This window comes from Lissotriton vulgaris, unplaced genomic scaffold (genome assembly GCF_964263255.1).
Source record: "Lissotriton vulgaris unplaced genomic scaffold, aLisVul1.2 SCAFFOLD_6925, whole genome shotgun sequence".
Classification (NCBI taxonomy): domain Eukaryota; kingdom Metazoa; phylum Chordata; class Amphibia; order Caudata; family Salamandridae; genus Lissotriton; species Lissotriton vulgaris.
The window spans coordinates 53,303-80,018 of record NW_028240972.1 but is presented as its reverse complement, the minus strand read 5'-3'; the positions used below and the strand labels follow the sequence as shown (position 1 = coordinate 80,018).

Genomic DNA, 26,716 nt, shown 5'->3' with positions numbered 1-26,716 from the left:
GGCCACCCTATGTCTAGAGACTGTAGATTTAGAGAGTTTATAAACATTGTCAGTTCATCAATAAAGTGTGCTCGCTTCGGCAGCACATATACTAAAATTGGAACGATACAGAGAAGATTAGCATGGCCCCTGCGCAAGGATGACACGCAAATTCGTGAAGCGTTCCATATTTTTAACAGCTTTCAGGAGAGAAATCTTTTTTGTTTTCAAGACTAATTGAAAAAATAAAGCAGGTCCCAGTGCTGTCCCCGTAATATGTATTTTTCAATTAGTCTCTCCTCAACATTTTTAATGTATTTGCTTTGCAGTAAAGAAGGTGCGCTCTATGTTCAGCTGCATTTAGCAAGGAAGCCTGCAGGACTTCTGGGACTTTTCTTTCTCTTTTTTAGCCTCACTGTCATTATTCTTCACCACCCCCAAATCTATACTGCTGCAGTGTTGTGTTGATTTGTGGGAATCAGGACAAAGAGAAGGGCAGGGCCTATGCAAATGAAGGCCTCAGGGATGTCTGGGAGTGCCTTTTTAGCAGTATTGTTAAAGTCCACCTTGCAACCGGATTGGTCGGGTAAGCTGAAAAACACCATGCCAGATTGGGCACCAGGTCTCTAGGCGCTTGGAGGACATATTGGGTCTACATCCCTCAGTTTCTGAGGTCCAAGAAATGTTCACCCTCTACCCTAATAGAGAGGTCTTGGCCGATCGTGGCTGAGAGGGGAAGAAGGTAGCAGTGCAAGATGCTTATGGTCCTTCTCTAATAATGGACCAACTTTCTCTCTCTCCTTACCTGTGGTTCTGCCTGGCTACTGGGGCTACCAGTTGTAAGCCTGCAGCCCACAGGGAGTTGGTTTGTTCCTCTCACACATGTAAATGGGTAAGCATTCAAGTGCACACACCTGCCTACGTCCACAGACCCTCGCGCACACACACTTTTGTCAACAAGCTTTTTCGCAATTAAGAGTATCAGGGACCCATGTTGAAATACAAAAGCAGCACACCACGTGACGGCCATCACATAGAGTCCAGCAGCAAATGGGAAACGTTTAACTAGCTGTGGTCCTATTACTTGCGCTCTACCGTGGAACAACTGCTGGATGAGTCCTGCTGGAGAATATTGAACCTACAACAAGTCTGAGGTAAATAAAAATTCCACAGGAATATAATCAAACAGGGACCTACAACCCTTCCGAGCCAGATAGGAGTCGAACCTACAATCTTCTGATCCGTAGTCAGACACGTTATCCATTGCACCACTGGCCCTATGTAGACTTACGCATCCTTTTGTCCTTAAGTGGGCTAGAAAGTGTGTGTATGTGTGTGTGAAGGCACAAGGGAACCCATCTGACCTCCTGGAAGTCTGTTCTGTGAGGTTTTCCCAAGTTTTACAAAGGACTTTAGGAGAAGGAAGCACCTAAAAGCTAGGCGAAATGGTCCTAGATCCAAGGAAATCTTTTAGATCAGGCTCAGTTTCTTAAATAGTTTGCATTAACATAATCAGTTCCAGGTCTGTGTGGGGCTGAGCTTGAGAACTCCTTAGTAAGTAGGCGTTTACAACAATAAGGGGTTTAATATTACAACACAGGTGAACATTCAGACACATTATCATAAGCTCACCTTGTCCAGGGACCCAAGCATGCTGCCTTTCCACTCTCAGAGCCCTTCACCTAACCTACTGTGCAGCTGTTTCACCTTTAATATCACTGTTCCACAGGCAGCGTGACGTCACAATGCTCCTTGTCTGTAGCCCGACCCAGGAGCCTTTGCAAACCTGGTATAATCTACATACTTACGGTGTGTTTAGTCTAGGACCACAAATGCAGTGAAGAATAATGGATTGCTACTCTTCATACATTTTTGACCATTGGCTCAGATTTGAATGCGTACTGGGCATCTGAGCATCTCTGCCAGGCCACCCTATGTCTAGAGACTGTAGATTTAGAGAGTTTATAAACATTGTCAGTTCATCAATAAAGTGTGCTCGCTTCGGCAGCACATATACTAAAATTGGAACGATACAGAGAAGATTAGCATGGCCCCTGCGCAAGGATGACACGCAAATTCGTGAAGCGTTCCATATTTTTAACAGCTTTCAGGAGAGAAATCTTTTTTGTTTTCAAGACTAATTGAAAAAATAAAGCAGGTCCCAGTGCTGTCCCCGTAATATGTATTTTTCAATTAGTCTCTCCTCAACATTTTTAATGTATTTGCTTTGCAGTAAAGAAGGTGCGCTCTATGTTCAGCTGCATTTAGCAAGGAAGCCTGCAGGACTTCTGGGACTTTTCTTTCTCTTTTTTAGCCTCACTGTCATTATTCTTCACCACCCCCAAATCTATACTGCTGCAGTGTTGTGTTGATTTGTGGGAATCAGGACAAAGAGAAGGGCAGGGCCTATGCAAATGAAGGCCTCAGGGATGTCTGGGAGTGCCTTTTTAGCAGTATTGTTAAAGTCCACCTTGCAACCGGATTGGTCGGGTAAGCTGAAAAACACCATGCCAGATTGGGCACCAGGTCTCTAGGCGCTTGGAGGACATATTGGGTCTACATCCCTCAGTTTCTGAGGTCCAAGAAATGTTCACCCTCTACCCTAATAGAGAGGTCTTGGCCGATCGTGGCTGAGAGGGGAAGAAGGTAGCAGTGCAAGATGCTTATGGTCCTTCTCTAATAATGGACCAACTTTCTCTCTCTCCTTACCTGTGGTTCTGCCTGGCTACTGGGGCTACCAGTTGTAAGCCTGCAGCCCACAGGGAGTTGGTTTGTTCCTCTCACACATGTAAATGGGTAAGCATTCAAGTGCACACACCTGCCTACGTCCACAGACCCTCGCGCACACACACTTTTGTCAACAAGCTTTTTCGCAATTAAGAGTATCAGGGACCCATGTTGAAATACAAAAGCAGCACACCACGTGACGGCCATCACATAGAGTCCAGCAGCAAATGGGAAACGTTTAACTAGCTGTGGTCCTATTACTTGCGCTCTACCGTGGAACAACTGCTGGATGAATCCTGCTGGAGAATATTGAACCTACAACAAGTCTGAGGTAAATAAAAATTCCACAGGAATATAATCAAACAGGGACCTACAACCCTTCCGAGCCAGATAGGAGTCGAACCTACAATCTTCTGATCCGTAGTCAGACGCGTTATCCATTGCGCCACTGGCCCTATGTAGACTTACGCATCCTTTTGTCCTTAAGTGGGCTAGAAAGTGTGTGTATGTGTGTGTGAAGGCACAAGGAAACCCATCTGACCTCCTGGAAGTCTGTTCTGTGAGGTTTTCCCAAGTTTTACAAAGGACTTTAGGAGAAGGAAGCACCTAAAAGCTAGGCGAAATGGTCCTAGATCCAAGGAAATCTTTTAGATCAGGCTCAGTTTCTTAAATAGTTTGCATTAACATAATCAGTTCCAGGTCTGTGTGGGGCTGAGCTTGAGAACTCCTTAGTAAGTAGGCGTTTACAACAATAAGGGGTTTAATATTACAACACAGGTGAACATTCAGACACATTATCATAAGCTCACCTTGTCCAGGGACCCAAGCATGCTGCCTTTCCACTCTCAGAGCCCTTCACCTAACCTACTGTGCAGCTGTTTCACCTTTAATATCACTGTTCCACAGGCAGCGTGACGTCACAATGCTCCTTGTCTGTAGCCCGACCCAGGAGCCTTTGCAAACCTGGTATAATCTACATACTTACGGTGTGTTTAGTCTTGGACCACAAATGCAGTGAAGAATAATGGATTGCTACTCTTCATCCATTTTTGACCATTGGCTCAGATTTGAATGCGTACTGGCCATCTGAGCATCTCTGCCAGGCCACCCTATGTCTAGAGACTGTAGATTTAGAGAGTTTATAAACATTGTCAGTTCATCAATAAAGTGTGCTCGCTTCGGCAGCACATATACTAAAATTGGAACGATACAGAGAAGATTAGCATGGCCCCTGCGCAAGGATGACACGCAAATTCGTGAAGCGTTCCATATTTTTAACAGCTTTCAGGAGAGAAATCTTTTTTGTTTTCAAGACTAATTGAAAAAATAAAGCAGGTCCCAGTGCTGTCCCCGTAATATGTATTTTTCAATTAGTCTCTCCTCAACATTTTTAATGTATTTGCTTTGCAGTAAAGAAGGTGCGCTCTATGTTCAGCTGCATTTAGCAAGGAAGCCTGCAGGACTTCTGGGACTTTTCTTTCTCTTTTTTAGCCTCACTGTCATTATTCTTCACCACCCCCAAATCTATACTGCTGCAGTGTTGTGTTGATTTGTGGGAATCAGGACAAAGAGAAGGGCAGGGCCTATGCAAATGAAGGCCTCAGGGATGTCTGGGAGTGCCTTTTTAGCAGTATTGTTAAAGTCCACCTTGCAACCGGATTGGTCGGGTAAGCTGAAAAACACCATGCCAGATTGGGCACCAGGTCTCTAGGCGCTTGGAGGACATATTGGGTCTACATCCCTCAGTTTCTGAGGTCCAAGAAATGTTCACCCTCTACCCTAATAGAGAGGTCTTGGCCGATCGTGGCTGAGAGGGGAAGAAGGTAGCAGTGCAAGATGCTTATGGTCCTTCTCTAATAATGGACCAACTTTCTCTCTCTCCTTACCTGTGGTTCTGCCTGGCTACTGGGGCTACCAGTTGTAAGCCTGCAGCCCACAGGGAGTTGGTTTGTTCCTCTCACACATGTAAATGGGTAAGCATTCAAGTGCACACACCTGCCTACGTCCACAGACCCTCGCGCACACACACTTTTGTCAACAAGCTTTTTCGCAATTAAGAGTATCAGGGACCCATGTTGAAATACAAAAGCAGCACACCACGTGACGGCCATCACATAGAGTCCAGCAGCAAATGGGAAACGTTTAACTAGCTGTGGTCCTATTACTTGCGCTCTACCGTGGAACAACTGCTGGATGAGTCCTGCTGGAGAATATTGAACCTACAACAAGTCTGAGGTAAATAAAAATTCCACAGGAATATAATCAAACAGGGACCTACAACCCTTCCGAGCCAGATAGGAGTCGAACCTACAATCTTCTGATCCGTAGTCAGACACGTTATCCATTGCACCACTGGCCCTATGTAGACTTACGCATCCTTTTGTCCTTAAGTGGGCTAGAAAGTGTGTGTATGTGTGTGTGAAGGCACAAGGGAACCCATCTGACCTCCTGGAAGTCTGTTCTGTGAGGTTTTCCCAAGTTTTACAAAGGACTTTAGGAGAAGGAAGCACCTAAAAGCTAGGCGAAATGGTCCTAGATCCAAGGAAATCTTTTAGATCAGGCTCAGTTTCTTAAATAGTTTGCATTAACATAATCAGTTCCAGGTCTGTGTGGGGCTGAGCTTGAGAACTCCTTAGTAAGTAGGCGTTTACAACAATAAGGGGTTTAATATTACAACACAGGTGAACATTCAGACACATTATCATAAGCTCACCTTGTCCAGGGACCCAAGCATGCTGCCTTTCCACTCTCAGAGCCCTTCACCTAACCTACTGTGCAGCTGTTTCACCTTTAATATCACTGTTCCACAGGCAGCGTGACGTCACAATGCTCCTTGTCTGTAGCCCGACCCAGGAGCCTTTGCAAACCTGGTATAATCTACATACTTACGGTGTGTTTAGTCTTGGACCACAAATGCAGTGAAGAATAATGGATTGCTACTCTTCATACATTTTTGACCATTGGCTCAGATTTGAATGCGTACTGGGCATCTGAGCATCTCTGCCAGGCCACCCTATGTCTAGAGACTGTAGATTTAGAGAGTTTATAAACATTGTCAGTTCATCAATAAAGTGTGCTCGCTTCGGCAGCACATATACTAAAATTGGAACGATACAGAGAAGATTAGCATGGCCCCTGCGCAAGGATGACACGCAAATTCGTGAAGCGTTCCATATTTTTAACAGCTTTCAGGAGAGAAATCTTTTTTGTTTTCAAGACTAATTGAAAAAATAAAGCAGGTCCCAGTGCTGTCCCCGTAATATGTATTTTTCAATTAGTCTCTCCTCAACATTTTTAATGTATTTGCTTTGCAGTAAAGAAGGTGCGCTCTATGTTCAGCTGCATTTAGCAAGGAAGCCTGCAGGACTTCTGGGACTTTTCTTTCTCTTTTTTAGCCTCACTGTCATTATTCTTCACCACCCCCAAATCTATACTGCTGCAGTGTTGTGTTGATTTGTGGGAATCAGGACAAAGAGAAGGGCAGGGCCTATGCAAATGAAGGCCTCAGGGATGTCTGGGAGTGCCTTTTTAGCAGTATTGTTAAAGTCCACCTTGCAACCGGATTGGTCGGGTAAGCTGAAAAACACCATGCCAGATTGGGCACCAGGTCTCTAGGCGCTTGGAGGACATATTGGGTCTACATCCCTCAGTTTCTGAGGTCCAAGAAATGTTCACCCTCTACCCTAATAGAGAGGTCTTGGCCGATCGTGGCTGAGAGGGGAAGAAGGTAGCAGTGCAAGATGCTTATGGTCCTTCTCTAATAATGGACCAACTTTCTCTCTCTCCTTACCTGTGGTTCTGCCTGGCTACTGGGGCTACCAGTTGTAAGCCTGCAGCCCACAGGGAGTTGGTTTGTTCCTCTCACACATGTAAATGGGTAAGCATTCAAGTGCACACACCTGCCTACGTCCACAGACCCTCGCGCACACACACTTTTGTCAACAAGCTTTTTCGCAATTAAGAGTATCAGGGACCCATGTTGAAATACAAAAGCAGCACACCACGTGACGGCCATCACATAGAGTCCAGCAGCAAATGGGAAACGTTTAACTAGCTGTGGTCCTATTACTTGCGCTCTACCGTGGAACAACTGCTGGATGAGTCCTGCTGGAGAATATTGAACCTACAACAAGTCTGAGGTAAATAAAAATTCCACAGGAATATAATCAAACAGGGACCTACAACCCTTCCGAGCCAGATAGGAGTCGAACCTACAATCTTCTGATCCGTAGTCAGACGCGTTATCCATTGCACCACTGGCCCTATGTAGACTTACGCATCCTTTTGTCCTTAAGTGGGCTAGAAAGTGTGTGTATGTGTGTGTGAAGGCACAAGGGAACCCATCTGACCTCCTGGAAGTCTGTTCTGTGAGGTTTTCCCAAGTTTTACAAAGGACTTTAGGAGAAGGAAGCACCTAAAAGCTAGGCGAAATGGTCCTAGATCCAAGGAAATCTTTTAGATCAGGCTCAGTTTCTTAAATAGTTTGCATTAACATAATCAGTTCCAGGTCTGTGTGGGGCTGAGCTTGAGAACTCCTTAGTAAGTAGGCGTTTACAACAATAAGGGGTTTAATATTACAACACAGGTGAACATTCAGACACATTATCATAAGCTCACCTTGTCCAGGGACCCAAGCATGCTGCCTTTCCACTCTCAGAGCCCTTCACCTAACCTACTGTGCAGCTGTTTCACCTTTAATATCACTGTTCCACAGGCAGCGTGACGTCACAATGCTCCTTGTCTGTAGCCCGACCCAGGAGCCTTTGCAAACCTGGTATAATCTACATACTTACGGTGTGTTTAGTCTAGGACCACAAATGCAGTGAAGAATAATGGATTGCTACTCTTCATACATTTTTGACCATTGGCTCAGATTTGAATGCGTACTGGGCATCTGAGCATCTCTGCCAGGCCACCCTATGTCTAGAGACTGTAGATTTAGAGAGTTTATAAACATTGTCAGTTCATCAATAAAGTGTGCTCGCTTCGGCAGCACATATACTAAAATTGGAACGATACAGAGAAGATTAGCATGGCCCCTGCGCAAGGATGACACGCAAATTCGTGAAGCGTTCCATATTTTTAACAGCTTTCAGGAGAGAAATCTTTTTTGTTTTCAAGACTAATTGAAAAAATAAAGCAGGTCCCAGTGCTGTCCCCGTAATATGTATTTTTCAATTAGTCTCTCCTCAACATTTTTAATGTATTTGCTTTGCAGTAAAGAAGGTGCGCTCTATGTTCAGCTGCATTTAGCAAGGAAGCCTGCAGGACTTCTGGGACTTTTCTTTCTCTTTTTTAGCCTCACTGTCATTATTCTTCACCACCCCCAAATCTATACTGCTGCAGTGTTGTGTTGATTTGTGGGAATCAGGACAAAGAGAAGGGCAGGGCCTATGCAAATGAAGGCCTCAGGGATGTCTGGGAGTGCCTTTTTAGCAGTATTGTTAAAGTCCACCTTGCAACCGGATTGGTCGGGTAAGCTGAAAAACACCATGCCAGATTGGGCACCAGGTCTCTAGGCGCTTGGAGGACATATTGGGTCTACATCCCTCAGTTTCTGAGGTCCAAGAAATGTTCACCCTCTACCCTAATAGAGAGGTCTTGGCCGATCGTGGCTGAGAGGGGAAGAAGGTAGCAGTGCAAGATGCTTATGGTCCTTCTCTAATAATGGACCAACTTTCTCTCTCTCCTTACCTGTGGTTCTGCCTGGCTACTGGGGCTACCAGTTGTAAGCCTGCAGCCCACAGGGAGTTGGTTTGTTCCTCTCACACATGTAAATGGGTAAGCATTCAAGTGCACACACCTGCCTACGTCCACAGACCCTCGCGCACACACACTTTTGTCAACAAGCTTTTTCGCAATTAAGAGTATCAGGGACCCATGTTGAAATACAAAAGCAGCACACCACGTGACGGCCATCACATAGAGTCCAGCAGCAAATGGGAAACGTTTAACTAGCTGTGGTCCTATTACTTGCGCTCTACCGTGGAACAACTGCTGGATGAATCCTGCTGGAGAATATTGAACCTACAACAAGTCTGAGGTAAATAAAAATTCCACAGGAATATAATCAAACAGGGACCTACAACCCTTCCGAGCCAGATAGGAGTCGAACCTACAATCTTCTGATCCGTAGTCAGACGCGTTATCCATTGCGCCACTGGCCCTATGTAGACTTACGCATCCTTTTGTCCTTAAGTGGGCTAGAAAGTGTGTGTATGTGTGTGTGAAGGCACAAGGAAACCCATCTGACCTCCTGGAAGTCTGTTCTGTGAGGTTTTCCCAAGTTTTACAAAGGACTTTAGGAGAAGGAAGCACCTAAAAGCTAGGCGAAATGGTCCTAGATCCAAGGAAATCTTTTAGATCAGGCTCAGTTTCTTAAATAGTTTGCATTAACATAATCAGTTCCAGGTCTGTGTGGGGCTGAGCTTGAGAACTCCTTAGTAAGTAGGCGTTTACAACAATAAGGGGTTTAATATTACAACACAGGTGAACATTCAGACACATTATCATAAGCTCACCTTGTCCAGGGACCCAAGCATGCTGCCTTTCCACTCTCAGAGCCCTTCACCTAACCTACTGTGCAGCTGTTTCACCTTTAATATCACTGTTCCACAGGCAGCGTGACGTCACAATGCTCCTTGTCTGTAGCCCGACCCAGGAGCCTTTGCAAACCTGGTATAATCTACATACTTACGGTGTGTTTAGTCTTGGACCACAAATGCAGTGAAGAATAATGGATTGCTACTCTTCATCCATTTTTGACCATTGGCTCAGATTTGAATGCGTACTGGCCATCTGAGCATCTCTGCCAGGCCACCCTATGTCTAGAGACTGTAGATTTAGAGAGTTTATAAACATTGTCAGTTCATCAATAAAGTGTGCTCGCTTCGGCAGCACATATACTAAAATTGGAACGATACAGAGAAGATTAGCATGGCCCCTGCGCAAGGATGACACGCAAATTCGTGAAGCGTTCCATATTTTTAACAGCTTTCAGGAGAGAAATCTTTTTTGTTTTCAAGACTAATTGAAAAAATAAAGCAGGTCCCAGTGCTGTCCCCGTAATATGTATTTTTCAATTAGTCTCTCCTCAACATTTTTAATGTATTTGCTTTGCAGTAAAGAAGGTGCGCTCTATGTTCAGCTGCATTTAGCAAGGAAGCCTGCAGGACTTCTGGGACTTTTCTTTCTCTTTTTTAGCCTCACTGTCATTATTCTTCACCACCCCCAAATCTATACTGCTGCAGTGTTGTGTTGATTTGTGGGAATCAGGACAAAGAGAAGGGCAGGGCCTATGCAAATGAAGGCCTCAGGGATGTCTGGGAGTGCCTTTTTAGCAGTATTGTTAAAGTCCACCTTGCAACCGGATTGGTCGGGTAAGCTGAAAAACACCATGCCAGATTGGGCACCAGGTCTCTAGGCGCTTGGAGGACATATTGGGTCTACATCCCTCAGTTTCTGAGGTCCAAGAAATGTTCACCCTCTACCCTAATAGAGAGGTCTTGGCCGATCGTGGCTGAGAGGGGAAGAAGGTAGCAGTGCAAGATGCTTATGGTCCTTCTCTAATAATGGACCAACTTTCTCTCTCTCCTTACCTGTGGTTCTGCCTGGCTACTGGGGCTACCAGTTGTAAGCCTGCAGCCCACAGGGAGTTGGTTTGTTCCTCTCACACATGTAAATGGGTAAGCATTCAAGTGCACACACCTGCCTACGTCCACAGACCCTCGCGCACACACACTTTTGTCAACAAGCTTTTTCGCAATTAAGAGTATCAGGGACCCATGTTGAAATACAAAAGCAGCACACCACGTGACGGCCATCACATAGAGTCCAGCAGCAAATGGGAAACGTTTAACTAGCTGTGGTCCTATTACTTGCGCTCTACCGTGGAACAACTGCTGGATGAGTCCTGCTGGAGAATATTGAACCTACAACAAGTCTGAGGTAAATAAAAATTCCACAGGAATATAATCAAACAGGGACCTACAACCCTTCCGAGCCAGATAGGAGTCGAACCTACAATCTTCTGATCCGTAGTCAGACACGTTATCCATTGCACCACTGGCCCTATGTAGACTTACGCATCCTTTTGTCCTTAAGTGGGCTAGAAAGTGTGTGTATGTGTGTGTGAAGGCACAAGGGAACCCATCTGACCTCCTGGAAGTCTGTTCTGTGAGGTTTTCCCAAGTTTTACAAAGGACTTTAGGAGAAGGAAGCACCTAAAAGCTAGGCGAAATGGTCCTAGATCCAAGGAAATCTTTTAGATCAGGCTCAGTTTCTTAAATAGTTTGCATTAACATAATCAGTTCCAGGTCTGTGTGGGGCTGAGCTTGAGAACTCCTTAGTAAGTAGGCGTTTACAACAATAAGGGGTTTAATATTACAACACAGGTGAACATTCAGACACATTATCATAAGCTCACCTTGTCCAGGGACCCAAGCATGCTGCCTTTCCACTCTCAGAGCCCTTCACCTAACCTACTGTGCAGCTGTTTCACCTTTAATATCACTGTTCCACAGGCAGCGTGACGTCACAATGCTCCTTGTCTGTAGCCCGACCCAGGAGCCTTTGCAAACCTGGTATAATCTACATACTTACGGTGTGTTTAGTCTAGGACCACAAATGCAGTGAAGAATAATGGATTGCTACTCTTCATACATTTTTGACCATTGGCTCAGATTTGAATGCGTACTGGGCATCTGAGCATCTCTGCCAGGCCACCCTATGTCTAGAGACTGTAGATTTAGAGAGTTTATAAACATTGTCAGTTCATCAATAAAGTGTGCTCGCTTCGGCAGCACATATACTAAAATTGGAACGATACAGAGAAGATTAGCATGGCCCCTGCGCAAGGATGACACGCAAATTCGTGAAGCGTTCCATATTTTTAACAGCTTTCAGGAGAGAAATCTTTTTTGTTTTCAAGACTAATTGAAAAAATAAAGCAGGTCCCAGTGCTGTCCCCGTAATATGTATTTTTCAATTAGTCTCTCCTCAACATTTTTAATGTATTTGCTTTGCAGTAAAGAAGGTGCGCTCTATGTTCAGCTGCATTTAGCAAGGAAGCCTGCAGGACTTCTGGGACTTTTCTTTCTCTTTTTTAGCCTCACTGTCATTATTCTTCACCACCCCCAAATCTATACTGCTGCAGTGTTGTGTTGATTTGTGGGAATCAGGACAAAGAGAAGGGCAGGGCCTATGCAAATGAAGGCCTCAGGGATGTCTGGGAGTGCCTTTTTAGCAGTATTGTTAAAGTCCACCTTGCAACCGGATTGGTCGGGTAAGCTGAAAAACACCATGCCAGATTGGGCACCAGGTCTCTAGGCGCTTGGAGGACATATTGGGTCTACATCCCTCAGTTTCTGAGGTCCAAGAAATGTTCACCCTCTACCCTAATAGAGAGGTCTTGGCCGATCGTGGCTGAGAGGGGAAGAAGGTAGCAGTGCAAGATGCTTATGGTCCTTCTCTAATAATGGACCAACTTTCTCTCTCTCCTTACCTGTGGTTCTGCCTGGCTACTGGGGCTACCAGTTGTAAGCCTGCAGCCCACAGGGAGTTGGTTTGTTCCTCTCACACATGTAAATGGGTAAGCATTCAAGTGCACACACCTGCCTACGTCCACAGACCCTCGCGCACACACACTTTTGTCAACAAGCTTTTTCGCAATTAAGAGTATCAGGGACCCATGTTGAAATACAAAAGCAGCACACCACGTGACGGCCATCACATAGAGTCCAGCAGCAAATGGGAAACGTTTAACTAGCTGTGGTCCTATTACTTGCGCTCTACCGTGGAACAACTGCTGGATGAATCCTGCTGGAGAATATTGAACCTACAACAAGTCTGAGGTAAATAAAAATTCCACAGGAATATAATCAAACAGGGACCTACAACCCTTCCGAGCCAGATAGGAGTCGAACCTACAATCTTCTGATCCGTAGTCAGACGCGTTATCCATTGCGCCACTGGCCCTATGTAGACTTACGCATCCTTTTGTCCTTAAGTGGGCTAGAAAGTGTGTGTATGTGTGTGTGAAGGCACAAGGAAACCCATCTGACCTCCTGGAAGTCTGTTCTGTGAGGTTTTCCCAAGTTTTACAAAGGACTTTAGGAGAAGGAAGCACCTAAAAGCTAGGCGAAATGGTCCTAGATCCAAGGAAATCTTTTAGATCAGGCTCAGTTTCTTAAATAGTTTGCATTAACATAATCAGTTCCAGGTCTGTGTGGGGCTGAGCTTGAGAACTCCTTAGTAAGTAGGCGTTTACAACAATAAGGGGTTTAATATTACAACACAGGTGAACATTCAGACACATTATCATAAGCTCACCTTGTCCAGGGACCCAAGCATGCTGCCTTTCCACTCTCAGAGCCCTTCACCTAACCTACTGTGCAGCTGTTTCACCTTTAATATCACTGTTCCACAGGCAGCGTGACGTCACAATGCTCCTTGTCTGTAGCCCGACCCAGGAGCCTTTGCAAACCTGGTATAATCTACATACTTACGGTGTGTTTAGTCTTGGACCACAAATGCAGTGAAGAATAATGGATTGCTACTCTTCATCCATTTTTGACCATTGGCTCAGATTTGAATGCGTACTGGCCATCTGAGCATCTCTGCCAGGCCACCCTATGTCTAGAGACTGTAGATTTAGAGAGTTTATAAACATTGTCAGTTCATCAATAAAGTGTGCTCGCTTCGGCAGCACATATACTAAAATTGGAACGATACAGAGAAGATTAGCATGGCCCCTGCGCAAGGATGACACGCAAATTCGTGAAGCGTTCCATATTTTTAACAGCTTTCAGGAGAGAAATCTTTTTTGTTTTCAAGACTAATTGAAAAAATAAAGCAGGTCCCAGTGCTGTCCCCGTAATATGTATTTTTCAATTAGTCTCTCCTCAACATTTTTAATGTATTTGCTTTGCAGTAAAGAAGGTGCGCTCTATGTTCAGCTGCATTTAGCAAGGAAGCCTGCAGGACTTCTGGGACTTTTCTTTCTCTTTTTTAGCCTCACTGTCATTATTCTTCACCACCCCCAAATCTATACTGCTGCAGTGTTGTGTTGATTTGTGGGAATCAGGACAAAGAGAAGGGCAGGGCCTATGCAAATGAAGGCCTCAGGGATGTCTGGGAGTGCCTTTTTAGCAGTATTGTTAAAGTCCACCTTGCAACCGGATTGGTCGGGTAAGCTGAAAAACACCATGCCAGATTGGGCACCAGGTCTCTAGGCGCTTGGAGGACATATTGGGTCTACATCCCTCAGTTTCTGAGGTCCAAGAAATGTTCACCCTCTACCCTAATAGAGAGGTCTTGGCCGATCGTGGCTGAGAGGGGAAGAAGGTAGCAGTGCAAGATGCTTATGGTCCTTCTCTAATAATGGACCAACTTTCTCTCTCTCCTTACCTGTGGTTCTGCCTGGCTACTGGGGCTACCAGTTGTAAGCCTGCAGCCCACAGGGAGTTGGTTTGTTCCTCTCACACATGTAAATGGGTAAGCATTCAAGTGCACACACCTGCCTACGTCCACAGACCCTCGCGCACACACACTTTTGTCAACAAGCTTTTTCGCAATTAAGAGTATCAGGGACCCATGTTGAAATACAAAAGCAGCACACCACGTGACGGCCATCACATAGAGTCCAGCAGCAAATGGGAAACGTTTAACTAGCTGTGGTCCTATTACTTGCGCTCTACCGTGGAACAACTGCTGGATGAGTCCTGCTGGAGAATATTGAACCTACAACAAGTCTGAGGTAAATAAAAATTCCACAGGAATATAATCAAACAGGGACCTACAACCCTTCCGAGCCAGATAGGAGTCGAACCTACAATCTTCTGATCCGTAGTCAGACACGTTATCCATTGCACCACTGGCCCTATGTAGACTTACGCATCCTTTTGTCCTTAAGTGGGCTAGAAAGTGTGTGTATGTGTGTGTGAAGGCACAAGGGAACCCATCTGACCTCCTGGAAGTCTGTTCTGTGAGGTTTTCCCAAGTTTTACAAAGGACTTTAGGAGAAGGAAGCACCTAAAAGCTAGGCGAAATGGTCCTAGATCCAAGGAAATCTTTTAGATCAGGCTCAGTTTCTTAAATAGTTTGCATTAACATAATCAGTTCCAGGTCTGTGTGGGGCTGAGCTTGAGAACTCCTTAGTAAGTAGGCGTTTACAACAATAAGGGGTTTAATATTACAACACAGGTGAACATTCAGACACATTATCATAAGCTCACCTTGTCCAGGGACCCAAGCATGCTGCCTTTCCACTCTCAGAGCCCTTCACCTAACCTACTGTGCAGCTGTTTCACCTTTAATATCACTGTTCCACAGGCAGCGTGACGTCACAATGCTCCTTGTCTGTAGCCCGACCCAGGAGCCTTTGCAAACCTGGTATAATCTACATACTTACGGTGTGTTTAGTCTTGGACCACAAATGCAGTGAAGAATAATGGATTGCTACTCTTCATACATTTTTGACCATTGGCTCAGATTTGAATGCGTACTGGGCATCTGAGCATCTCTGCCAGGCCACCCTATGTCTAGAGACTGTAGATTTAGAGAGTTTATAAACATTGTCAGTTCATCAATAAAGTGTGCTCGCTTCGGCAGCACATATACTAAAATTGGAACGATACAGAGAAGATTAGCATGGCCCCTGCGCAAGGATGACACGCAAATTCGTGAAGCGTTCCATATTTTTAACAGCTTTCAGGAGAGAAATCTTTTTTGTTTTCAAGACTAATTGAAAAAATAAAGCAGGTCCCAGTGCTGTCCCCGTAATATGTATTTTTCAATTAGTCTCTCCTCAACATTTTTAATGTATTTGCTTTGCAGTAAAGAAGGTGCGCTCTATGTTCAGCTGCATTTAGCAAGGAAGCCTGCAGGACTTCTGGGACTTTTCTTTCTCTTTTTTAGCCTCACTGTCATTATTCTTCACCACCCCCAAATCTATACTGCTGCAGTGTTGTGTTGATTTGTGGGAATCAGGACAAAGAGAAGGGCAGGGCCTATGCAAATGAAGGCCTCAGGGATGTCTGGGAGTGCCTTTTTAGCAGTATTGTTAAAGTCCACCTTGCAACCGGATTGGTCGGGTAAGCTGAAAAACACCATGCCAGATTGGGCACCAGGTCTCTAGGCGCTTGGAGGACATATTGGGTCTACATCCCTCAGTTTCTGAGGTCCAAGAAATGTTCACCCTCTACCCTAATAGAGAGGCCTTGGCCGATCGTGGCCGATCGTGGCTGAGAGGGGAAGAAGGTAGCAGTGCAAGATGCTTATGGTCCTTCTCTAATAATGGACCAACTTTCTCTCTCTCCTTACCTGTGGTTCTGCCTGGCTACTGGGGCTACCAGTTGTAAGCCTGCAGCCCACAGGGAGTTGGTTTGTTCCTCTCACACATGTAAATGGGTAAGCATTCAAGTGCACACACCTGCCTACGTCCACAGACCCTCGCGCACACACACTTTTGTCAACAAGCTTTTTCGCAATTAAGAGTATCAGGGACCCATGTTGAAATACAAAAGCAGCACACCACGTGACGGCCATCACATAGAGTCCAGCAGCAAATGGGAAACGTTTAACTAGCTGTGGTCCTATTACTTGCGCTCTACCGTGGAACAACTGCTGGATGAATCCTGCTGGAGAATATTGAACCTACAACAAGTCTGAGGTAAATAAAAATTCCACAGGAATATAATCAAACAGGGACCTACAACCCTTCCGAGCCAGATAGGAGTCGAACCTACAATCTTCTGATCCGTAGTCAGACGCGTTATCCATTGCGCCACTGGCCCTATGTAGACTTACGCATCCTTTTGTCCTTAAGTGGGCTAGAAAGTGTGTGTATGTGTGTGTGAAGGCACAAGGAAACCCATCTGACCTCCTGGAAGTCTGTTCTGTGAGGTTTTCCCAAGTTTTACAAAGGACTTTAGGAGAAGGAAGCACCTAAAAGCTAGGCGAAATGGTCCTAGATCCAAGGAAATCTTTTAGATCAGGCTCAGTTTCTTAAATAGTTTGCATTAACATAATCAGTTCCAGGTCTGTGTGGGGCTGAGCTTGAGAACTCCTTAGTAAGTAGGCGTTTACAACAATAAGGGGTTTAATATTACAACACAGGTGAACATTCAGACACATTATCATAAGCTCACCTTGTCCAGGGACCCAAGCATGCTGCCTTTCCACTCTCAGAGCCCTTCACCTAACCTACTGTGCAGCTGTTTCACCTTTAATATCACTGTTCCACAGGCAGCGTGACGTCACAATGCTCCTTGTCTGTAGCCCGACCCAGGAGCCTTTGCAAACCTGGTATAATCTACATACTTACGGTGTGTTTAGTCTTGGACCACAAATGCAGTGAAGAATAATGGATTGCTACTCTTCATACATTTTTGACCATTGGCTCAGATTTGAATGCGTACTGGGCATCTGAGCATCTCTGCCAGGCCACCCTATGTCTAGAGACTGTAGATTTAGAGAGTTTATAAACATTGTCAGTTCATCAATAAAGTGTGCTCGCTTCGGCAGCACATATACTAAAATTGGAACGATACAGAGAAGATTAGCATGGCCCCTGCGCAAGGATGACACGCAAATTCGTGAAGCGTTCCATATTTTTAACAGCTTTCAGGAGAGAAATCTTTTTTGTTTTCAAGACTAATTGAAAAAATAAAGCAGGTCCCAGTGCTGTCCCCGTAATATGTATTTTTCAATTAGTCTCTCCTCAACATTTTTAATGTATTTGCTTTGCAGTAAAGAAGGTGCGCTCTATGTTCAGCTGCATTTAGCAAGGAAGCCTGCAGGACTTCTGGGACTTTTCTTTCTCTTTTTTAGCCTCACTGTCATTATTCTTCACCACCCCCAAATCTATACTGCTGCAGTGTTGTGTTGATTTGTGGGAATCAGGACAAAGAGAAGGGCAGGGCCTATGCAAATGAAGGCCTCAGGGATGTCTGGGAGTGCCTTTTTAGCAGTATTGTTAAAGTCCACCTTGCAACCGGATTGGTCGGGTAAGCTGAAAAACACCATGCCAGATTGGGCACCAGGTCTCTAGGCGCTTGGAGGACATATTGGGTCTACATCCCTCAGTTTCTGAGGTCCAAGAAATGTTCACCCTCTACCCTAATAGAGAGGTCTTGGCCGATCGTGGCTGAGAGGGGAAGAAGGTAGCAGTGCAAGATGCTTATGGTCCTTCTCTAATAATGGACCAACTTTCTCTCTCTCCTTACCTGTGGTTCTGCCTGGCTACTGGGGCTACCAGTTGTAAGCCTGCAGCCCACAGGGAGTTGGTTTGTTCCTCTCACACATGTAAATGGGTAAGCATTCAAGTGCACACACCTGCCTACGTCCACAGACCCTCGCGCACACACACTTTTGTCAACAAGCTTTTTCGCAATTAAGAGTATCAGGGACCCATGTTGAAATACAAAAGCAGCACACCACGTGACGGCCATCACATAGAGTCCAGCAGCAAATGGGAAACGTTTAACTAGCTGTGGTCCTATTACTTGCGCTCTACCGTGGAACAACTGCTGGATGAATCCTGCTGGAGAATATTGAACCTACAACAAGTCTGAGGTAAATAAAAATTCCACAGGAATATAATCAAACAGGGACCTACAACCCTTCCGAGCCAGATAGGAGTCGAACCTACAATCTTCTGATCCGTAGTCAGACGCGTTATCCATTGCGCCACTGGCCCTATGTAGACTTACGCATCCTTTTGTCCTTAAGTGGGCTAGAAAGTGTGTGTATGTGTGTGTGAAGGCACAAGGAAACCCATCTGACCTCCTGGAAGTCTGTTCTGTGAGGTTTTCCCAAGTTTTACAAAGGACTTTAGGAGAAGGAAGCACCTAAAAGCTAGGCGAAATGGTCCTAGATCCAAGGAAATCTTTTAGATCAGGCTCAGTTTCTTAAATAGTTTGCATTAACATAATCAGTTCCAGGTCTGTGTGGGGCTGAGCTTGAGAACTCCTTAGTAAGTAGGCGTTTACAACAATAAGGGGTTTAATATTACAACACAGGTGAACATTCAGACACATTATCATAAGCTCACCTTGTCCAGGGACCCAAGCATGCTGCCTTTCCACTCTCAGAGCCCTTCACCTAACCTACTGTGCAGCTGTTTCACCTTTAATATCACTGTTCCACAGGCAGCGTGACGTCACAATGCTCCTTGTCTGTAGCCCGACCCAGGAGCCTTTGCAAACCTGGTATAATCTACATACTTACGGTGTGTTTAGTCTTGGACCACAAATGCAGTGAAGAATAATGGATTGCTACTCTTCATACATTTTTGACCATTGGCTCAGATTTGAATGCGTACTGGGCATCTGAGCATCTCTGCCAGGCCACCCTATGTCTAGAGACTGTAGATTTAGAGAGTTTATAAACATTGTCAGTTCATCAATAAAGTGTGCTCGCTTCGGCAGCACATATACTAAAATTGGAACGATACAGAGAAGATTAGCATGGCCCCTGCGCAAGGATGACACGCAAATTCGTGAAGCGTTCCATATTTTTAACAGCTTTCAGGAGAGAAATCTTTTTTGTTTTCAAGACTAATTGAAAAAATAAAGCAGGTCCCAGTGCTGTCCCCGTAATATGTATTTTTCAATTAGTCTCTCCTCAACATTTTTAATGTATTTGCTTTGCAGTAAAGAAGGTGCGCTCTATGTTCAGCTGCATTTAGCAAGGAAGCCTGCAGGACTTCTGGGACTTTTCTTTCTCTTTTTTAGCCTCACTGTCATTATTCTTCACCACCCCCAAATCTATACTGCTGCAGTGTTGTGTTGATTTGTGGGAATCAGGACAAAGAGAAGGGCAGGGCCTATGCAAATGAAGGCCTCAGGGATGTCTGGGAGTGCCTTTTTAGCAGTATTGTTAAAGTCCACCTTGCAACCGGATTGGTCGGGTAAGCTGAAAAACACCATGCCAGATTGGGCACCAGGTCTCTAGGCGCTTGGAGGACATATTGGGTCTACATCCCTCAGTTTCTGAGGTCCAAGAAATGTTCACCCTCTACCCTAATAGAGAGGTCTTGGCCGATCGTGGCTGAGAGGGGAAGAAGGTAGCAGTGCAAGATGCTTATGGTCCTTCTCTAATAATGGACCAACTTTCTCTCTCTCCTTACCTGTGGTTCTGCCTGGCTACTGGGGCTACCAGTTGTAAGCCTGCAGCCCACAGGGAGTTGGTTTGTTCCTCTCACACATGTAAATGGGTAAGCATTCAAGTGCACACACCTGCCTACGTCCACAGACCCTCGCGCACACACACTTTTGTCAACAAGCTTTTTCGCAATTAAGAGTATCAGGGACCCATGTTGAAATACAAAAGCAGCACACCACGTGACGGCCATCACATAGAGTCCAGCAGCAAATGGGAAACGTTTAACTAGCTGTGGTCCTATTACTTGCGCTCTACCGTGGAACAACTGCTGGATGAGTCCTGCTGGAGAATATTGAACCTACAACAAGTCTGAGGTAAATAAAAATTCCACAGGAATATAATCAAACAGGGACCTACAACCCTTCCGAGCCAGATAGGAGTCGAACCTACAATCTTCTGATCCGTAGTCAGACGCGTTATCCATTGCGCCACTGGCCCTATGTAGACTTACGCATCCTTTTGTCCTTAAGTGGGCTAGAAAGTGTGTGTATGTGTGTGTGAAGGCACAAGGGAACCCATCTGACCTCCTGGAAGTCTGTTCTGTGAGGTTTTCCCAAGTTTTACAAAGGACTTTAGGAGAAGGAAGCACCTAAAAGCTAGGCGAAATGGTCCTAGATCCAAGGAAATCTTTTAGATCAGGCTCAGTTTCTTAAATAGTTTGCATTAACATAATCAGTTCCAGGTCTGTGTGGGGCTGAGCTTGAGAACTCCTTAGTAAGTAGGCGTTTACAACAATAAGGGGTTTAATATTACAACACAGGTGAACATTCAGACACATTATCATAAGCTCACCTTGTCCAGGGACCCAAGCATGCTGCCTTTCCACTCTCAGAGCCCTTCACCTAACCTACTGTGCAGCTGTTTCACCTTTAATATCACTGTTCCACAGGCAGCGTGACGTCACAATGCTCCTTGTCTGTAGCCCGACCCAGGAGCCTTTGCAAACCTGGTATAATCTACATACTTACGGTGTGTTTAGTCTTGGACCACAAATGCAGTGAAGAATAATGGATTGCTACTCTTCATACATTTTTGACCATTGGCTCAGATTTGAATGCGTACTGGGCATCTGAGCATCTCTGCCAGGCCACCCTATGTCTAGAGACTGTAGATTTAGAGAGTTTATAAACATTGTCAGTTCATCAATAAAGTGTGCTCGCTTCGGCAGCACATATACTAAAATTGGAACGATACAGAGAAGATTAGCATGGCCCCTGCGCAAGGATGACACGCAAATTCGTGAAGCGTTCCATATTTTTAACAGCTTTCAGGAGAGAAATCTTTTTTGTTTTCAAGACTAATTGAAAAAATAAAGCAGGTCCCAGTGCTGTCCCCGTAATATGTATTTTTCAATTAGTCTCTCCTCAACATTTTTAATGTATTTGCTTTGCAGTAAAGAAGGTGCGCTCTATGTTCAGCTGCATTTAGCAAGGAAGCCTGCAGGACTTCTGGGACTTTTCTTTCTCTTTTTTAGCCTCACTGTCATTATTCTTCACCACCCCCAAATCTATACTGCTGCAGTGTTGTGTTGATTTGTGGGAATCAGGACAAAGAGAAGGGCAGGGCCTATGCAAATGAAGGCCTCAGGGATGTCTGGGAGTGCCTTTTTAGCAGTATTGTTAAAGTCCACCTTGCAACCGGATTGGTCGGGTAAGCTGAAAAACACCATGCCAGATTGGGCACCAGGTCTCTAGGCGCTTGGAGGACATATTGGGTCTACATCCCTCAGTTTCTGAGGTCCAAGAAATGTTCACCCTCTACCCTAATAGAGAGGTCTTGGCCGATCGTGGCTGAGAGGGGAAGAAGGTAGCAGTGCAAGATGCTTATGGTCCTTCTCTAATAATGGACCAACTTTCTCTCTCTCCTTACCTGTGGTTCTGCCTGGCTACTGGGGCTACCAGTTGTAAGCCTGCAGCCCACAGGGAGTTGGTTTGTTCCTCTCACACATGTAAATGGGTAAGCATTCAAGTGCACACACCTGCCTACGTCCACAGACCCTCGCGCACACACACTTTTGTCAACAAGCTTTTTCGCAATTAAGAGTATCAGGGACCCATGTTGAAATACAAAAGCAGCACACCACGTGACGGCCATCACATAGAGTCCAGCAGCAAATGGGAAACGTTTAACTAGCTGTGGTCCTATTACTTGCGCTCTACCGTGGAACAACTGCTGGATGAGTCCTGCTGGAGAATATTGAACCTACAACAAGTCTGAGGTAAATAAAAATTCCACAGGAATATAATCAAACAGGGACCTACAACCCTTCCGAGCCAGATAGGAGTCGAACCTACAATCTTCTGATCCGTAGTCAGACGCGTTATCCATTGCGCCACTGGCCCTATGTAGACTTACGCATCCTTTTGTCCTTAAGTGGGCTAGAAAGTGTGTGTATGTGTGTGTGAAGGCACAAGGGAACCCATCTGACCTCCTGGAAGTCTGTTCTGTGAGGTTTTCCCAAGTTTTACAAAGGACTTTAGGAGAAGGAAGCACCTAAAAGCTAGGCGAAATGGTCCTAGATCCAAGGAAATCTTTTAGATCAGGCTCAGTTTCTTAAATAGTTTGCATTAACATAATCAGTTCCAGGTCTGTGTGGGGCTGAGCTTGAGAACTCCTTAGTAAGTAGGCGTTTACAACAATAAGGGGTTTAATATTACAACACAGGTGAACATTCAGACACATTATCATAAGCTCACCTTGTCCAGGGACCCAAGCATGCTGCCTTTCCACTCTCAGAGCCCTTCACCTAACCTACTGTGCAGCTGTTTCACCTTTAATATCACTGTTCCACAGGCAGCGTGACGTCACAATGCTCCTTGTCTGTAGCCCGACCCAGGAGCCTTTGCAAACCTGGTATAATCTACATACTTACGGTGTGTTTAGTCTTGGACCACAAATGCAGTGAAGAATAATGGATTGCTACTCTTCATACATTTTTGACCATTGGCTCAGATTTGAATGCGTACTGGCCATCTGAGCATCTCTGCCAGGCCACCCTATGTCTAGAGACTGTAGATTTAGAGAGTTTATAAACATTGTCAGTTCATCAATAAAGTGTGCTCGCTTCGGCAGCACATATACTAAAATTGGAACGATACAGAGAAGATTAGCATGGCCCCTGCGCAAGGATGACACGCAAATTCGTGAAGCGTTCCATATTTTTAACAGCTTTCAGGAGAGAAATCTTTTTTGTTTTCAAGACTAATTGAAAAAATAAAGCAGGTCCCAGTGCTGTCCCCGTAATATGTATTTTTCAATTAGTCTCTCCTCAACATTTTTAATGTATTTGCTTTGCAGTAAAGAAGGTGCGCTCTATGTTCAGCTGCATTTAGCAAGGAAGCCTGCAGGACTTCTGGGACTTTTCTTTCTCTTTTTTAGCCTCACTGTCATTATTCTTCACCACCCCCAAATCTATACTGCTGCAGTGTTGTGTTGATTTGTGGGAATCAGGACAAAGAGAAGGGCAGGGCCTATGCAAATGAAGGCCTCAGGGATGTCTGGGAGTGCCTTTTTAGCAGTATTGTTAAAGTCCACCTTGCAACCGGATTGGTCGGGTAAGCTGAAAAACACCATGCCAGATTGGGCACCAGGTCTCTAGGCGCTTGGAGGACATATTGGGTCTACATCCCTCAGTTTCTGAGGTCCAAGAAATGTTCACCCTCTACCCTAATAGAGAGGTCTTGGCCGATCGTGGCTGAGAGGGGAAGAAGGTAGCAGTGCAAGATGCTTATGGTCCTTCTCTAATAATGGACCAACTTTCTCTCTCTCCTTACCTGTGGTTCTGCCTGGCTACTGGGGCTACCAGTTGTAAGCCTGCAGCCCACAGGGAGTTGGTTTGTTCCTCTCACACATGTAAATGGGTAAGCATTCAAGTGCACACACCTGCCTACGTCCACAGACCCTCGCGCACACACACTTTTGTCAACAAGCTTTTTCGCAATTAAGAGTATCAGGGACCCATGTTGAAATACAAAAGCAGCACACCACGTGACGGCCATCACATAGAGTCCAGCAGCAAATGGGAAACGTTTAACTAGCTGTGGTCCTATTACTTGCGCTCTACCGTGGAACAACTGCTGGATGAGTCCTGCTGGAGAATATTGAACCTACAACAAGTCTGAGGTAAATAAAAATTCCACAGGAATATAATCAAACAGGGACCTACAACCCTTCCGAGCCAGATAGGAGTCGAACCTACAATCTTCTGATCCGTAGTCAGACGCGTTATCCATTGCGCCACTGGCCCTATGTAGACTTACGCATCCTTTTGTCCTTAAGTGGGCTAGAAAGTGTGTGTATGTGTGTGTGAAGGCACAAGGGAACCCATCTGACCTCCTGGAAGTCTGTTCTGTGAGGTTTTCCCAAGTTTTACAAAGGACTTTAGGAGAAGGAAGCACCTAAAAGCTAGGCGAAATGGTCCTAGATCCAAGGAAATCTTTTAGATCAGGCTCAGTTTCTTAAATAGTTTGCATTAACATAATCAGTTCCAGGTCTGTGTGGGGCTGAGCTTGAGAACTCCTTAGTAAGTAGGCGTTTACAACAATAAGGGGTTTAATATTACAACACAGGTGAACATTCAGACACATTATCATAAGCTCACCTTGTCCAGGGACCCAAGCATGCTGCCTTTCCACTCTCAGAGCCCTTCACCTAACCTACTGTGCAGCTGTTTCACCTTTAATATCACTGTTCCACAGGCAGCGTGACGTCACAATGCTCCTTGTCTGTAGCCCGACCCAGGAGCCTTTGCAAACCTGGTATAATCTACATACTTACGGTGTGTTTAGTCTTGGACCACAAATGCAGTGAAGAATAATGGATTGCTACTCTTCATCCATTTTTGACCATTGGCTCAGATTTGAATGCGTACTGGCCATCTGAGCATCTCTGCCAGGCCACCCTATGTCTAGAGACTGTAGATTTAGAGAGTTTATAAACATTGTCAGTTCATCAATAAAGTGTGCTCGCTTCGGCAGCACATATACTAAAATTGGAACGATACAGAGAAGATTAGCATGGCCCCTGCGCAAGGATGACACGCAAATTCGTGAAGCGTTCCATATTTTTAACAGCTTTCAGGAGAGAAATCTTTTTTGTTTTCAAGACTAATTGAAAAAATAAAGCAGGTCCCAGTGCTGTCCCCGTAATATGTATTTTTCAATTAGTCTCTCCTCAACATTTTTAATGTATTTGCTTTGCAGTAAAGAAGGTGCGCTCTATGTTCAGCTGCATTTAGCAAGGAAGCCTGCAGGACTTCTGGGACTTTTCTTTCTCTTTTTTAGCCTCACTGTCATTATTCTTCACCACCCCCAAATCTATACTGCTGCAGTGTTGTGTTGATTTGTGGGAATCAGGACAAAGAGAAGGGCAGGGCCTATGCAAATGAAGGCCTCAGGGATGTCTGGGAGTGCCTTTTTAGCAGTATTGTTAAAGTCCACCTTGCAACCGGATTGGTCGGGTAAGCTGAAAAACACCATGCCAGATTGGGCACCAGGTCTCTAGGCGCTTGGAGGACATATTGGGTCTACATCCCTCAGTTTCTGAGGTCCAAGAAATGTTCACCCTCTACCCTAATAGAGAGGTCTTGGCCGATCGTGGCTGAGAGGGGAAGAAGGTAGCAGTGCAAGATGCTTATGGTCCTTCTCTAATAATGGACCAACTTTCTCTCTCTCCTTACCTGTGGTTCTGCCTGGCTACTGGGGCTACCAGTTGTAAGCCTGCAGCCCACAGGGAGTTGGTTTGTTCCTCTCACACATGTAAATGGGTAAGCATTCAAGTGCACACACCTGCCTACGTCCACAGACCCTCGCGCACACACACTTTTGTCAACAAGCTTTTTCGCAATTAAGAGTATCAGGGACCCATGTTGAAATACAAAAGCAGCACACCACGTGACGGCCATCACATAGAGTCCAGCAGCAAATGGGAAACGTTTAACTAGCTGTGGTCCTATTACTTGCGCTCTACCGTGGAACAACTGCTGGATGAGTCCTGCTGGAGAATATTGAACCTACAACAAGTCTGAGGTAAATAAAAATTCCACAGGAATATAATCAAACAGGGACCTACAACCCTTCCGAGCCAGATAGGAGTCGAACCTACAATCTTCTGATCCGTAGTCAGACGCGTTATCCATTGCGCCACTGGCCCTATGTAGACTTACGCATCCTTTTGTCCTTAAGTGGGCTAGAAAGTGTGTGTATGTGTGTGTGAAGGCACAAGGGAACCCATCTGACCTCCTGGAAGTCTGTTCTGTGAGGTTTTCCCAAGTTTTACAAAGGACTTTAGGAGAAGGAAGCACCTAAAAGCTAGGCGAAATGGTCCTAGATCCAAGGAAATCTTTTAGATCAGGCTCAGTTTCTTAAATAGTTTGCATTAACATAATCAGTTCCAGGTCTGTGTGGGGCTGAGCTTGAGAACTCCTTAGTAAGTAGGCGTTTACAACAATAAGGGGTTTAATATTACAACACAGGTGAACATTCAGACACATTATCATAAGCTCACCTTGTCCAGGGACCCAAGCATGCTGCCTTTCCACTCTCAGAGCCCTTCACCTAACCTACTGTGCAGCTGTTTCACCTTTAATATCACTGTTCCACAGGCAGCGTGACGTCACAATGCTCCTTGTCTGTAGCCCGACCCAGGAGCCTTTGCAAACCTGGTATAATCTACATACTTACGGTGTGTTTAGTCTTGGACCACAAATGCAGTGAAGAATAATGGATTGCTACTCTTCATACATTTTTGACCATTGGCTCAGATTTGAATGCGTACTGGCCATCTGAGCATCTCTGCCAGGCCACCCTATGTCTAGAGACTGTAGATTTAGAGAGTTTATAAACATTGT

At 45.2% G+C, this 26,716-nt stretch overlaps 23 non-coding genes across 23 annotated transcripts; 14 read left to right on the top strand and 9 right to left on the bottom strand.

Annotated features, from left to right (window-relative positions):
* The first annotated feature begins 67 nt into the window (after positions 1-67).
* LOC147672463 (U6 spliceosomal RNA) lies at positions 68-174 on the top strand. The gene has a single exon (XR_015303555.1). It is a non-coding gene; the product is annotated as a U6 spliceosomal RNA (small nuclear RNA).
* Positions 175-1,971: 1,797 nt separating this feature from the next.
* Positions 1,972-2,078, top strand: LOC147672462 (U6 spliceosomal RNA). The gene has a single exon (XR_015303554.1). It is a non-coding gene; the product is annotated as a U6 spliceosomal RNA (small nuclear RNA).
* A 1,010-nt stretch (positions 2,079-3,088) lies between these two features.
* On the bottom strand, positions 3,089-3,161 carry TRNAR-ACG (transfer RNA arginine (anticodon ACG)). The gene has a single exon. It is a non-coding gene; the product is annotated as a tRNA-Arg (tRNA).
* Positions 3,162-3,875: 714 nt separating this feature from the next.
* Positions 3,876-3,982, top strand: LOC147672460 (U6 spliceosomal RNA). The gene has a single exon (XR_015303553.1). It is a non-coding gene; the product is annotated as a U6 spliceosomal RNA (small nuclear RNA).
* A 1,797-nt stretch (positions 3,983-5,779) lies between these two features.
* Positions 5,780-5,886, top strand: LOC147672459 (U6 spliceosomal RNA). The gene has a single exon (XR_015303552.1). It is a non-coding gene; the product is annotated as a U6 spliceosomal RNA (small nuclear RNA).
* Positions 5,887-7,683: 1,797 nt separating this feature from the next.
* On the top strand, positions 7,684-7,790 carry LOC147672458 (U6 spliceosomal RNA). Its single transcript, XR_015303550.1, has one exon. It is a non-coding gene; the product is annotated as a U6 spliceosomal RNA (small nuclear RNA).
* A 1,010-nt stretch (positions 7,791-8,800) lies between these two features.
* TRNAR-ACG (transfer RNA arginine (anticodon ACG)) lies at positions 8,801-8,873 on the bottom strand. Its single transcript has one exon. It is a non-coding gene; the product is annotated as a tRNA-Arg (tRNA).
* A 714-nt stretch (positions 8,874-9,587) lies between these two features.
* LOC147672456 (U6 spliceosomal RNA) lies at positions 9,588-9,694 on the top strand. Its single transcript, XR_015303549.1, has one exon. It is a non-coding gene; the product is annotated as a U6 spliceosomal RNA (small nuclear RNA).
* Positions 9,695-11,491: 1,797 nt separating this feature from the next.
* LOC147672455 (U6 spliceosomal RNA) lies at positions 11,492-11,598 on the top strand. Its single transcript, XR_015303548.1, has one exon. It is a non-coding gene; the product is annotated as a U6 spliceosomal RNA (small nuclear RNA).
* Positions 11,599-12,608: 1,010 nt separating this feature from the next.
* Positions 12,609-12,681, bottom strand: TRNAR-ACG (transfer RNA arginine (anticodon ACG)). Its single transcript has one exon. It is a non-coding gene; the product is annotated as a tRNA-Arg (tRNA).
* Positions 12,682-13,395: 714 nt separating this feature from the next.
* On the top strand, positions 13,396-13,502 carry LOC147672453 (U6 spliceosomal RNA). The gene has a single exon (XR_015303547.1). It is a non-coding gene; the product is annotated as a U6 spliceosomal RNA (small nuclear RNA).
* A 1,797-nt stretch (positions 13,503-15,299) lies between these two features.
* LOC147672452 (U6 spliceosomal RNA) lies at positions 15,300-15,406 on the top strand. The gene has a single exon (XR_015303546.1). It is a non-coding gene; the product is annotated as a U6 spliceosomal RNA (small nuclear RNA).
* Positions 15,407-16,426: 1,020 nt separating this feature from the next.
* On the bottom strand, positions 16,427-16,499 carry TRNAR-ACG (transfer RNA arginine (anticodon ACG)). Its single transcript has one exon. It is a non-coding gene; the product is annotated as a tRNA-Arg (tRNA).
* A 714-nt stretch (positions 16,500-17,213) lies between these two features.
* On the top strand, positions 17,214-17,320 carry LOC147672450 (U6 spliceosomal RNA). Its single transcript, XR_015303545.1, has one exon. It is a non-coding gene; the product is annotated as a U6 spliceosomal RNA (small nuclear RNA).
* A 1,010-nt stretch (positions 17,321-18,330) lies between these two features.
* On the bottom strand, positions 18,331-18,403 carry TRNAR-ACG (transfer RNA arginine (anticodon ACG)). Its single transcript has one exon. It is a non-coding gene; the product is annotated as a tRNA-Arg (tRNA).
* Positions 18,404-19,117: 714 nt separating this feature from the next.
* LOC147672448 (U6 spliceosomal RNA) lies at positions 19,118-19,224 on the top strand. The gene has a single exon (XR_015303544.1). It is a non-coding gene; the product is annotated as a U6 spliceosomal RNA (small nuclear RNA).
* A 1,010-nt stretch (positions 19,225-20,234) lies between these two features.
* Positions 20,235-20,307, bottom strand: TRNAR-ACG (transfer RNA arginine (anticodon ACG)). Its single transcript has one exon. It is a non-coding gene; the product is annotated as a tRNA-Arg (tRNA).
* Positions 20,308-21,021: 714 nt separating this feature from the next.
* On the top strand, positions 21,022-21,128 carry LOC147672446 (U6 spliceosomal RNA). Its single transcript, XR_015303543.1, has one exon. It is a non-coding gene; the product is annotated as a U6 spliceosomal RNA (small nuclear RNA).
* Positions 21,129-22,138: 1,010 nt separating this feature from the next.
* Positions 22,139-22,211, bottom strand: TRNAR-ACG (transfer RNA arginine (anticodon ACG)). Its single transcript has one exon. It is a non-coding gene; the product is annotated as a tRNA-Arg (tRNA).
* Positions 22,212-22,925: 714 nt separating this feature from the next.
* On the top strand, positions 22,926-23,032 carry LOC147672444 (U6 spliceosomal RNA). Its single transcript, XR_015303542.1, has one exon. It is a non-coding gene; the product is annotated as a U6 spliceosomal RNA (small nuclear RNA).
* Positions 23,033-24,042: 1,010 nt separating this feature from the next.
* Positions 24,043-24,115, bottom strand: TRNAR-ACG (transfer RNA arginine (anticodon ACG)). The gene has a single exon. It is a non-coding gene; the product is annotated as a tRNA-Arg (tRNA).
* Positions 24,116-24,829: 714 nt separating this feature from the next.
* LOC147672442 (U6 spliceosomal RNA) lies at positions 24,830-24,936 on the top strand. The gene has a single exon (XR_015303541.1). It is a non-coding gene; the product is annotated as a U6 spliceosomal RNA (small nuclear RNA).
* A 1,010-nt stretch (positions 24,937-25,946) lies between these two features.
* On the bottom strand, positions 25,947-26,019 carry TRNAR-ACG (transfer RNA arginine (anticodon ACG)). The gene has a single exon. It is a non-coding gene; the product is annotated as a tRNA-Arg (tRNA).
* Between the last annotated feature and the right edge of the window lie 697 nt (positions 26,020-26,716).